Genomic DNA, 13,460 nt, shown 5'->3' with positions numbered 1-13,460 from the left:
CACCTGGGAGGCAAACTACCATCCGAGTTTCGTTCCTGCGTCCACAGAATCGCCTGTCTGACCCCCTAACTATAGAGACCCTATCACTACTGCCTTCCTTTTCCTTTCCCTACCCTTCTGAGCCACAGGGCCAGACTATGTGCCAGAGGCACGGCCACTGTCACTTCCCCCAGGTAGGCTGTTCCCCCCCCCCAACAGTACTCAAACAGGAGTACTTATTGTCAAGGGGTACTCTCGTACCTGACTCTTCGTCTTCCCTCTCCTGACTGTGGCCCACTTGACTGTCTCCCGTGGTCCCGGTATGACCACCTGCCTATAAGTCCTTTCTATCACCTCCTCGCTCTCCCTGACCAGGCGAAGGTCATCGAGCTGTATCTCCAGTTCCCTAACACGGTCTCTCAAGAGCTGTAGCTCAACACACCCGACGTAAAACCCTCTGACCACGCAACCAAATACGCATGCGTACGTATCACAGCCAGTTTCCGACTGATGCACATGTCCATTCCTGCCTCTCGCGTTCTCGCGCATGCGTACGTATCACAGCCGGTTCCCGATTGATGCGCATATCATCCCTGCCCCCTCCCCCCATCGTTCTCGCGCATGCGTATGTAGCACAGCCAGTTCCTGACTGAAGCGCATGTCATTCCTGCCCCCTCCCCCCCCACTTCGTTCTCGCGCATGCGATCAGTGGACAAAAGCTCTTGGAGAATCGGCAGCAGGTAGGAACGGGAGGGGCTTCCGAACCGCCACTGAGGGATAATTACTGTGAGCCCGAACAGTCCTTTCCCCCTCTGTCAGCCCCAAGATCTGTACCCGGGCCCCGCGGAGCTTTCTGCTAATGAGGGAAAGAGTTGGCGTCATTTCTAAATTCAGATCCAGTGGTCGTGACCCATGACCTCAATATCAAATACGTATGTCACATATTTTTTCCCTCCGATTCTCGCGCACGCGCTTAGTAGCCGATAGGCTCTGCAGGAATGGCGGTAGCGCCAAATGTTGGAGGAACTCAGCCGGTCAGGCAGCATCTATGGAACAGTCAACGATTCAGTCCGAGACCCTTCATCAGAACTGGAGATAAAGATGAGGAGTCAGAGTAAGAAAGTGGAGAGAGGGGAGGAAGAACCACACTGATGGGTGAAACTGGGAGAGGGAAGGTGAATTAAAGAGCTGGGAAGTTGGTTGGTGGAAAAGATACGGCTGAAGAAAGGGGAAATCTGATAGGAGAGGGTAGAAGGCTATGGAAGAAATAAAAGGGGGTGTAACACTAGAGGGAGACAATGGTCGGTTAAGGAACTAAGGTGATAGAGGGACAAGGGAATGGATATTCATGCCATCAGGTTGGGAGCTACCCAGGCAGAATATAAGGTGTTGCTCCTCCATCTTGAGCATGGCCTCATTGCGACAGCAGAGTAGCCCATGGCCTGACATCCGAATGGGAATAGAAAGTGGAATTAAAATGGGTGACCACTGGAAGTTCCAACTTTTTCTAGCAGGTGTAGCATAGGTGCTTGGTGAAGTGTTTCCCCGATCTACACTGGGTCTCTCCGATATACAGGAGGCTACGGCAGGAGCACTGGATACAGTAGATGTCCCCAGCAGACGCACAGTTGAACTGTTGCCTCACCTGGAAGGACTGTTTGAGGTCCAGAATGGTAGTGAGAGAGGAGGTGAAGGGGCAGGTGTAGCACTTGGTCCACTTGCAAGGACAACTGCCAGGGAGGGATGAAAGGTCAAGGGAGTTGTGAGTCGTGTAGGGAGTGATCCCTGTGGAAAGCAGAAAGGGGGGTGGGGCATGAAAGTTACTCCCACTGGAGGAGGCAGAAGTCACAGAGAATTATGTGCTAGGCACGGAGGCAGATGGGGTGGTAGGTGAGGACAAAAGGAACCCTCTCCCTGGGCGGGGGTGCCGGAAGGATGAGGTGAGAGCAGACATGCGCAAAATGGAAGAGATGCAGTTGACGACAGCGTTGATGGTGGAGAAATGGCAGAAGGCAGGAACAGGCATCTGTTCAGGTATTTCACCACCAATGGCATCCACGCCATGACTGTGGGACAATGACTGTAAGCTCCAGACACGTAGTGGTCACGCATCACCAGGACTTCCCTGGTCAACTACCTCTATCTCAGCCCCACAATCCATACCCGCGCCTTGGGGAGCATTCTACTGCTCAACAAAGGAGCTGCCACTATATATCTGATGTACACGCATCTCTGGGCTCATGGCCATTAGACACATTTCTCATTCAAGGGAGATTCTGGGTAGACAGGATGACATGGGGTCATTATCTGGTAATTGGCAGGATGTGGTTGAGTACTCGGGTGGAATCATTGGATCAGACTGACATTGCTCACCTCCAGCTTGCTAAATCCCATATTTAGGAAGTCAGTACAAGAATATAGTCCTCCGTTAATCTTAGATGAAGAGTCTACCATCCAGTCAATGATAATAATGAAAAATAACAAAATCCTTCCCTCAGCTTTAGTACTTGAGAAAATCACTTTTGTTCTACCTCCTCTTGTTCTGGATCTACCTACCCATGAAAGCATACTTTGTACCATTCTCTCTGGTACATAATGATATCAAACACATTTGTCCGTGGAAAAGGAGTGACCTGTAGCTTTCACAACATAAAAGTGCCACTCTCCAACGAGAAACACGACTGCCCTTCCCCTCATATTCATTGCTATTGCCATCAATGAGTTCACCACCGTCAATCACGTGGGGGGTTGGGGGTAGTGGATAGAATAATCATAAACTCTGCAGGTTCTGCTGTGTAAAATCATGTGCTTTTTGTAGATAGATATATTGATAGATACTTTATGCAGTCCAAAGTAAATTACAGTGTCACAGAAGAAAAAAAATGTTACCATAGTCAGTCCAACAGGAGGAGTCATCACTGTCTCGACTATAGGTTAACTCATTGCAGAGCTTAATGGCCAAGGGTAGAGCTTAATTGACTCATTGTAGAGCTTAATGACTAGCAGTATGCCTGATGTTGCAGTGTGTAAGGAAGAGAAGTGGATGCAGTTACTGTTGCAAGAGAGAAGGTGCTCAAAAAGCTGAAAGACCTAAGTGTACGTAAATCATTTTGGCCAGAAGAACTGCACCCTAGGGTTCTGAAGGAGGTACCGTTAGAGGTTGTGGTGGCATTAGAAATGATCTTTCGTACATAGGGATTGGATAATTATGTCTGCGGGCAGGAACAAGCACGAACAAATTGGGATATAAACACCTACAATGGTTGGTATATAGGCTTGTATGCAACATTTTGGACCAGTGGAAATGGTCCAGAAGGGTTGTATGGAAACTATTATTACCATTTTTCTTAACAACTAATTTCATTACTTAGCCTAATAGGTTAGATTTACCACAGTACATAATTATCTATTTAAATGTTTATTTTGCTTTTATATCATCTCAATGTGTACTTAAGAATGTATAAATAATTGTAGTTTTATACATATAAAAAAATGGAATAGGTTATATGTGTGAAAAAAGTACATGATAATTGTGAACTCCTTATCCAAATAAAAATAAAATAAAAAAAAATGATCTTTCAAAAATCATTTGACTCTGGCATGGTACCAGAGAACTGGAAAATTGCAAACATCCCTCCGCTCTAAGAAAGGAGAAAGGCAGCAGAAAGGAAATTATAGACCACTTAGCCTGACGTCAGTGGCTGGAGTGAATTGTTAAGGATGAGGTGATGGAGTACTTGGTGACACAGGACAAAATAGTACAAAGTCAGCATGATTCCCTTCAGAGAAAATCCTTCCTGACGAACCTGTTGGAGTTCTTTGAGGATTTACAAGTAGGATAGATAAAGGAGATGCCAGTGGATGTTGTATATTTGGACTTCCAGAAGGCCTTTGACAAGGTGCCACACATAAGGCTGCTTACCAAGTTAAGAGCCCATGGTATTACAGGGAAGTTACTAACATGGTTAGAGCATTGGCTGATTGGTAGGAGGCAACAAGTGGGAATTAAAGGATCCTTTTTTGGTTGGCTGCCAGTGACTGGTGGTGTTCCACAGGGGTCGGTATTGGGACCACTTCTTTTTATGCCATGTTAGCATTCATTTCCAGAGGTATAGAATACAAGAGCAAAGATGTGATGCTGAAGCTTTTTAAGGCACTGGTAAGGCCTCACCTTGAGTATTGTGAACAGTTTTGGGCCTCTAATCTTAGAAAAGATGTGCTGGCATTGAAGAGGGTCCAGAGGAGGTTCACAAGGATGATTCCAGGAATGAAAGCGTTATCCTACGAGGAACCATAAGATGATATGGTATAGGAGCAGAAGTAGGCCATTTGGCCCATCGAGTCTGCTCTGCCATTCAATCATTGGCTGATCCAATTCTTCCAGTCATCCCCACTCCCCTGCCTTCTCCCCAAACCCGTTGATGCTCTGGCTAATCAAGAACCTCTACCTCTGCCTTAAAGGCAAATGACTTGGCCTCCATGGCCGCTTGTGGCGACAAATTCCACATATCTACCATTCTCTGACTAAAGCAATTTCTCCGCATCTCTGTTCCAAATGGACATCCTTCAATCCTGAAGTTGTGCCATCTTGTCCTAGACTCCCCTACCATGGAAAATAACTTCGCCATATCTAATCTGTTCATTCTCCTGAACTTCAGGGAATACGTAGAAACATAGAAAACCTACAGCACAATACAGGCCCTTCAGCCCACAAAACTGTGCCCAACATGTTCTTGCCTTAGAAATTACCCATAGCCCTTGATTTTTCTGAGCTCCATGTACCTGTCCAGGAGTCTCTTAAAAGACCCTATCGTATCCGCCTCCACCACCATCGCCGGCAGCCCATTCCACACATTCACCACACTCTGCGTAAAAAACTTACCCCTGACGCCTCCTCTGTACTTACCCTCTCGTGCTAGCCATTTCAGCCCTGGGAAAAAGCCTTTGACTATCAAAGGACACTCAAAGCTGCTATGCAGGTTGACTCTGTGGTTAAGAAGGCATACGGTGCATTGGCTTTCATCAATCGTGGGATTGAGTTTAAGAGCCGAGAGGTAATGTTGCAGCTATATAGGTCCCTGGTCAGACCCCACTTGGAGTACTGTGCTCAATTCTGGTCACCTCACTACAGGAAGGACGTGGAAACCATAGAAACAGAGAGGAGATTTAGAAGGATGTTGCCTGGATTGGGAAGCATGCCTTATGAGAATAGGTTGAGTGAACTTGGCCTTTTCTCCTTGGAGCGACGAAAGGTGAGAGGTGACTTGATAGAGGTGTACAAGATAATGAGAGGTGTTAATCATGTGGATAGTCAGAGGCTTTTCCCCAGGGCAGAGATGGCTGGCATGAGAGGGCATAGTTCTAAGGTGCTTGGAAGTAGGTACAGAGGAGATGTCAGGGGTAAGTATTTTTACACAGAGAGTGGTGAGTGCGTGGAATGGGCTGTCAGCGGTGGCAGTGGAGGCAGAAATGATAGGGTCTTTTAAAATACTCCTGGATGGCTACATGGAGCTTGGAAAAATAGAGGGCTATGGGTAAAGCCTAGGTAGTTCTAAGGTTTAATGTTTAGTTCTAATGTTCGGCACAGCTTTGTGGGCTGAAGGGCCTGTATTGTGCTGTATGTTTTTCTATGTTTCTATCTACACGATCAATGTCTCTCATCATCTTATACACATCTATCAGGTCACCTCTCATCCTCCACCGCTCCAAGGGAAAAAGGCCAAGTTCACTCAACCTATTCTCATAAGGCATGCTCCCCAATCCAGGCAACATCCTTGTAAATTTCCTCTGCACCCTTTCTATGGTTTCCACATCCTTCCTGTAGTAAGGTGACCAGAATTGAGCACAGTACTTCAAGTGGGGTCTGACCAGGTCCTATATAGCTGCAACATTACCTCTCGGCTTCTAAACTCAATCCCAGGATTGTTGAAGGCCAATGCACCGTATGCTTTCTTAACCACAGAGCCAATCTGCACAGCAGCTTTGAGTGTGCTATGGACTCGGACCCCAAGATCCCTCTGAATATCCACACTGCCAAGAGTCTTACCATTAATACCATATTCTGCCGTCGTATTTGACCTACCAAAATGAACCACCTCACACTTATTTGGGTTAAACTCCATCTGCCACTTCTCAGCCCAGTTTTGCATCTTATCAATGTCCTGCTGTAACCTCTGCAAGCCCTCCACACTATCCACAACACCCCCAACACCCCCAACTTTTGTGTCATCAGCAAATTTACTAACCCATCCCTCCACTTCCTCATCCAGGTCATTTATAAAAATCAGGAAGAGTAGGGGTCCCAGAACAAATCCCTGAGGCACACCATTGGTCACTGACCTCCGTGCAGAATATGACCCGTGTACAACCACTCTTTGCCTCCTGTGGGCAAGCCAGTTCTGGATCCACAAAGCAATGTTATCTTGGATCCCATGCCTCCTTACTTTCTCAATAAGCCTTGATTGGGGTACCTTATCAAATGCCTTGCTAAAATCCATATACACTACATATACTGCTGTACCTTCATCAATGTGTTCAGTCACATCCTCAAAAAAATTCAATCAGGCTCGTAAGGCACGACCTGCCTTTGACAAAGCCATTCTGACTATTCCTAGTCATATTATGCCTCTCCAAATGTTCATAAATCCTGCCTCTCAGGATCTTCTCCATCAACTTACCAACCAGTGAGGTAAGATTCACTGGTCTATAATTTCCTGGGCTATCTCTATTCCCATTCTCGAGTAATGGCACAACATCCGCAAACCTTCAATCCTCCGGAACCTTTCCTGTCCTCATTGATGATGTAAAGATCATCGTCAGAGGCTCAGCAATCTCCCTCGCCTCCCAAAGTAGCCTGGTGTACATCTCATCCGGTCCTGGTGACTTATCCAACTTGATGCTTTCCAAAAGCTCAGCACATCCTCTTTCTTAATATCTACATGCTCAGGCTTTTCAGTCCGCTGTAAGTCATCCCTACAATCGCCAAGATCCTTTTCCGTAGTGAATACTGAAGCAAAGTATTCTGCTGTCTCCTCTGGTTCCATACATACTCTTCCACTGTCACACTTGATTGATTCTGTTCTCTCACGTCTCAACCCTATTGCTCTTAGCATACTTGTAGAATGCCTTAGGGTTTTCCTTAATCCTGTCCGCCAAGGCCTTTTTATGGCCCTTTCTGGCTCTTCTAATTTCTTTCTTACGCTCCTTCCTGCTAACCTTATAATCTTCAAGGTCTCTATCATTACCTAATTTTTTGAACCTTTTGTAAACTCTTCTTCTTGACTGGATTCACAACAGCCTTTATACACCATAGTTCCTGTACCCTACCATCCTTTCCCTGTCTCATTGGAATGTACCTATGCAGAACTCCACACAAATATCCCCTGAACATTTGCCCCATTTCTTCCGTATATTTCCCTGAGAACATCTGTTCCCAATTTATGCTTCCAAGTTCCTGTCTGGTAGCCTCATATTTCTCCTTACTCCAATTAAACACTTTCCTAACTTGTTTGTTCCTATCCCTCTCCAATGCTATGGTAAAGGAGATAAAATTGTGATCACTATCTCCAAAGTGCTTTCCCACTGAGAGATCTGACACCTGACCAGATTCATTTCCCAATACCAGATCAAGTACAGCCTCTCCTTTTGTAGGCTTATCTGCATATTGTGTCAAGAAACCTTGAACACACGTAACAAACTCCACCCCGTCTAAGCCACTCGCTCAAAGGACATGCCAATCGATATTTGGGAAATTAAAATCTCCCACCACGATAACCCTGTTATTATTACACCTTTCCAGAATCTGTCTCCCTATCTATTCCTCGATGTCCCTGTTACTATTGGGTAGTCTATAAAAAGTACCCAATAGAGTTATTGACCCCTTCCTGTTCTTACCTTCCACCCAGAGACTCCGCAGACAATTCCTCCATGTTTCCTCCTTTTCTGCAGCTATGACACTTTTCTCTGATCAACAGTGCCACACCCCGACCTCTTTTTCCTCCCTCCCTGTCGTTTCTGAAACATCTGAAGCCTGTCACTCGAAGTAACTGTTGCTGCCCCTGAGCCATCCAAGTCTTCATAATGGCCACAACATCATAGCTCCAAGAGCTGCCTGACATTCCTGATATGCTAACCCTTTCATTCCTGGAATCATTCTCAAGAATCTTCTCTGAACCCTTTCCAATGTCAGTATATCCTTTCTAAGAGAAGGAGCCTGAAACTGCACACAATACTCAAAGTGTGGTCTCAGTAGTGCCTTACAGAGCCTCAACTTCACATCCCCGCTCTTATACTCTTTCTTTATCAATCTTTTTATTAATTAAAAAAGTACAATTAAAAAAACAAGAGGAGAATTATCACAAATATCTGTATCAATAACAATACGTATAAAAGGTAAAATAAACATTATCAAGATCATACATAGTAATAATCTAATATATAATAAAATATAAGATAATCAATTCTCCTCTTGTCATTTCATGAGAAGAAAAAAAAGATAAAGAAACTTTTATGATTCATATAGAACCTCACTATTCTCTATAAACATAAAAAAGTAAAAACAAAAGAGAAAAAGAAAAAAGAAAAAAAAGGGGACTGGGCAGCCCATACTGAGAGTAAAGCAAGAAGAAAAAGAAACTTTCTGATCAAATCCAAAGTTTCGAAGAAGTAACTGGAACAGCAATAAATCAAACCATGTGAAAATATTGAATAAAAAGTCGCCAGGTTTCTTGAAATTTAAAGGATGTATCAAATGTCGGACTTTTTATTTTCTCTAAACTTGGACAGGACATAATGGAGGAAAGCCAATAAAAAACAGTAGGTGGATTGGAATCCTTCCATTTAAGCAAAATAGCTCTCCTAGCCAATAAAGTTGTAAAAGCTATCATCCGTTGAGCAGAAACAGGAATATATCCTACTTCCGGTGGAATGATCCCAAAAATTGCTGTAAATAAATTCGGTTGCAAATCCAGATTCAAGACTTTTGATAAAGTTTTAAAGTTCTTTCCAAAAATTCTCTATCTTGATACAAGACCAAAACATATGAGTTAAAGTAGTCACCTCAAGATTACATCTGTCACAAATAGGATTAATATTGAGAAAAATACGGGCTAATTTATCCTTTGACATATGTGCCCGATGCACTACTTTGAACTGTATCAAGGAATGACGGGCACAAATAGATGAGGTATTTACCAAATAAAAAAATTTGATCCCATTGATTACCTGAAAGTGACTCTTGAAATTCCAATTACCACACACGTTTAATTTTATCGTTCGATATCGTTCGCAAATTCAATAACCGTTCCTAAATTATAGCTATCAGTCCCTTTTGAAATGATTTAACCTGAAAAAGGGTATCTATCATATTGGGTGGATAAGCAGATGGAAAGTTTGGAAGTAAACTACGTAAAAAATGCCTAATTTGTAAGTAACTAAAAAAGTGTGCATTAGATAAGTCATATTTGCCCACTAACTGAGTGAAAGACATTAAACAATTCCCCATTAACAAATCTAAAAAAGTTATTATTCCTTTGGTTTTCCAAATTAAAAAGCTCTGATTTGAAATTGATGGTTTAAAAAAATAATTAAGATGGATTTTACTAGAAAGATCAAAGTTATTAAACTCAAAAAATCTATGAAACTGAAACCAAATTCTCAATGTATGTTTAATAATGGGATTGAGGCCTTGACTATCAATCTTGGAGAGCAAAAAAGGAAGAGGTGCACCCAGTAAAGAACATAGAACATAGAATAGTACAGCACAGTACAGGCCCTTCAATATTGTGCCGATCCTCAAACCCTGCCTCCCATATAAGCCCCCAACTTAAATTCCTCCATATACCTGTCCAGTAGTCTCGTAAACTTGACTAGTGTATCTGCCTCCACCACTGATTCAGGCAGTGCATTCCACGCACCAACCACTCTCTGAGTAAAAAACCTTCCTCTGATATCCCCTTTGAACTTCCCACCCCTTACCTTAAAGCCATGTCCTCTTGTATTGAGCAGTGGTGCCCCGGGGGAGAGGCGCTGGCTATCCACTCTATCTATTCCTCTTACTATCTTGTACACCTCTATCATGTCTCCTCTCATCCTCCTTCTCTCCAAAGAGTAAAGCCCTAGCTCCCTTAATCCCTGATCATAATCCATACTCTCTAAACCAGGCAGCATCCTGGTAAATCTCCTGTGTACCCTTTCCAATGCTTCCACATCCTTCCTATAGTGAGGCAACCAGAACTGGACACAGTACTCCAAGTGTGGCCTAACCAGAGTTTTATAGAGCTGCATCATTACCTCATGACTCTTAAACTCTATCCCTCGACTTATGAAGGCTAACACCCCATAAGCTTTCTTAACTACCCTATCCACCTGTGAGGCAACTTTCAGGGATCTGTGGACATGTACCCCCCGATCCCTCTGCTCCTCCACACTACCAAGTATCCTGCCATTTACTTTGTACTCTGCCTTGGAGTTTGTCCTTCCAAAGTGTACCACCTCACACTTCTACGGATTGAACTCCATCTGCCACTTCTGCATCCTATCAATGTCTCTCTGCAATCTTCGACAATCCACTACACTATCTACAACACCACTAACCTTTGTGTCATCTGCAAACTTGCCATCCCAGCCTTCTACCTCCACATCCAGGTCGTTAATAAAAATCACGAAAAGTAGAAGTCCCAGAACAGATCCTTGTGGGACACCACTAGTCACAATCCTGCAGTCTGAATGTACTCCCTCCACCACGACCCTCTGCCTTCTGCAGGGAAGCCAATTCTGAATCCACCTGGCCAAACTTCCCTGGATCCCATGCCTTCTGACTTTCTGAATGCCTACTGTGTGGAACCTTGTCAAATGCCTTACTAAAATCCATATAGATCACATCCACTGCTCTACCCTCATCTATATGCCTGGTCACCTCCTCAAAGAACTCTGTCAGGCTTGTTAGACATGATCTGCCCTTCACAAAGCCATGCTGACTGTCCCTGATCAGACCGTGATTCTCTAAATGCCCAGAGATCCTATCTCTAAGAATCTTTTCCAACAGCTTTCCCACCACAGACGTAAGACTCACTGGTCTATAATTACCTGGACTATCGCTACTACCTTTTTTGAACAAGGGGACAACATTCGCCTCCCTCCAATTCTCTGGTACCATTCCCGGGGACAACAATGACATAAGGATCCTAGCCAGAGGCTCAGCAATCTCTTCCCTCGCCGCATGGAGCAGCCTGGGGAATATTCCGTCAGGCCCCGGGGACTTACCTGTCCTAATGTATTTTAACAACTTCAACACCTCCTCTCCCGTAATATCAACATGCTCCAGAACAACACTCATATTGTCCTCACCATCATCAAGTTCCCTCTCATTGGTGAATACCGAAGAGAAGTATTCATTGAGGAACTTGCTCACTTCCACAGCCTCCAGGCACATCTTCCCACCTTTATCTCTAATCGATCCTACCTTCACTCCTGCCATCCTTTTGTTTTTCACATAATTGAAGAACGCCTTGGGGTTTTCCTTTACTCTGCTCGCCAAGGCCTTCTCATGCCCCCTTCTTGCTCTTCTCAGCCCCTTTTTAATCTCCTTTCTTGCTTCCCTTTATTCCTCAATAGACCCATCTGATCCTTACTTCCTAAACCTCATGTATGCTGCCTTCTTCCACCTGACTAGATTTTCCACCTCACTTGTCACCCATGGTTCCTTCACCCTACCATTTTTTATCTTCCTCACCGGAACAAATTTATCCCTAACATCCTGCAAGAGATCTCTAAACATCGACCACATGTCCATAGTACATTTCCCTGCAAAAATATCATCCCAATTCACACCCGTAAGTTCTAGCCTTATATCCTCATAATTTGCCCTTCCCCAGTTAAGAATTTTCCTGTCCTCTCTGATTCTATCCTTTTCCATGATAATGCTAAATGCCAGGGAGCGGTGGTCACTGTCCCCCAGATGCTCATCCACTGAGCGATCTGTGACCTGACCCGGTTCATTACCTAGTACTAGATCTAGTATGACATTCCCCCTAGTCGGCCTGTCCACATACTGTGACAGGATTCCGTCCTGGGCACACTTAACAAACTCTGCCCCATCTAAACCCTTGGAACTAATCAGGTGCCAATCAATATTAGGGAATTTAAAGTCACCTATGATAACAACCCTGTTATTTTTGCACCTTTCCAAAATCTGCTTCCCAATCTGCTCCTCTGTAGAGTAGGCCAAAGAATACCCCTTCACCGAGTTTTTCTCCAAATCCACCCATAAAGGACATTCATGTATATCTGAACAATGAATCCAAAACAAAATATATCGAATATTAATTGCTCAGTAATACATTCTAAAATTTGGCAAAGCCATACCACCATGCTTTTTTAGTTTCTGTAATAGAGGTTTACTCTATTTAAAGGTTGCATAGATGAACTACAACAATTGTTCATCCCAGTTTGGCAAAAGAATAAATCAAGGAAGGTAGTGCACCCGTGGCTGACAAGAGAAATTAGGGATAGTATCAATTTCAAAGAAGAAGCATACAAATTAGCCAGAGAAAGTGGCTCACCTGAGGACTGGGAGAAATTCAGAGTTCAGCAGAGGAGGACAAAGGGCTTAATTAGGAAGGGGAAAAAAGATTATGAGAGAAAACTGGCAGGGAACATAAAAACAGACTGTAAAAGCTTTTATAGATATGTATAAAGGAAAAGACTGGTAAAGACAAATGTAGGTCCCTTGCAGACAGAAACAGGTGAATTGATTATGGGGAGCAAAGACATGGCAGACCAATTGAATAATTACTTTGGTTCTGTCTTCACTAAGGAGGACATAAATAATCTTCCAGAAATAGTAGGGGACAGAGGGTCCAGTGAGATGGAGGAACTGAGCGAAATACATGTTAGTAGGGAAGTGGTGTTAGGTAAATTGAAGGGATTGAAGGCAGATAAATCCCCAGGGCCAGATGGTCTGCATCCTAGAGTGCTTAAGGAAGTAGCCCAAGAAATGTGGATGCATTAGTGATAATTTTTCAAAACTCGTTAGATTCTGGACTAGTTCCTGAGGATTGGAGGGTTGCTAATGTAACTCCACTTTTTAAAAAAGGAGGGAGAGAGAAACCAGGGAATTATAGACCGGTTAGCCTAACGTCGGTGGTGGGGAAACTGCTGGAGTCAGTTATCAAGGATGTGATAACAGCACATTTGGAAAGCGGTGAAATGATCGGACAAAGTCAGCATGGATTTGTGAAAGGAAAATCATGTCTGACGAATCTCATAGAATTTTTTGAGGATGTAACTAGTAGAGTGGATAGGGGAGAACCAGTGGATGTGGTATATTTGGATTTTCAAAAGGCTTTTGACAAGGTCCCACACAGGAGATTAGTGTGCAAACTTAAAGCACACGGTATTGGGGGTAAGGTATTGATGTGGATGGAGAATTGGTTAGCAGACAGGAAGCAAAGAGTGGGAATAAACGGGACCTTTTCAGAATG

General features: G+C 43.9%; 1 protein-coding gene across 2 annotated transcripts in view; it reads left to right on the top strand.

Moving 5' to 3' along the window:
* The first annotated feature begins 604 nt into the window (after positions 1–604).
* The window catches only part of LOC134349673 (zinc finger protein 721-like), a 37,682-nt gene continuing 24,826 nt past the window's right edge, over positions 605–13,460 (top strand). The window contains exon 1 of one of the 2 annotated variants that reach the window (XM_063054365.1): positions 605–719. The gene's annotated coding sequence lies outside the window, so the exon portion shown is untranslated. The remainder of the gene's footprint in view (positions 720–13,460) is intronic. The other variant, XM_063054345.1, reaches the window with a different exon arrangement.

The sequence above is a fragment of the Mobula hypostoma genome, chromosome 1, assembly GCF_963921235.1.
Source record: "Mobula hypostoma chromosome 1, sMobHyp1.1, whole genome shotgun sequence".
Lineage (NCBI taxonomy): Eukaryota > Metazoa > Chordata > Chondrichthyes > Myliobatiformes > Myliobatidae > Mobula > Mobula hypostoma.
This window is presented reverse-complemented; position numbering and strand designations above follow the sequence as displayed.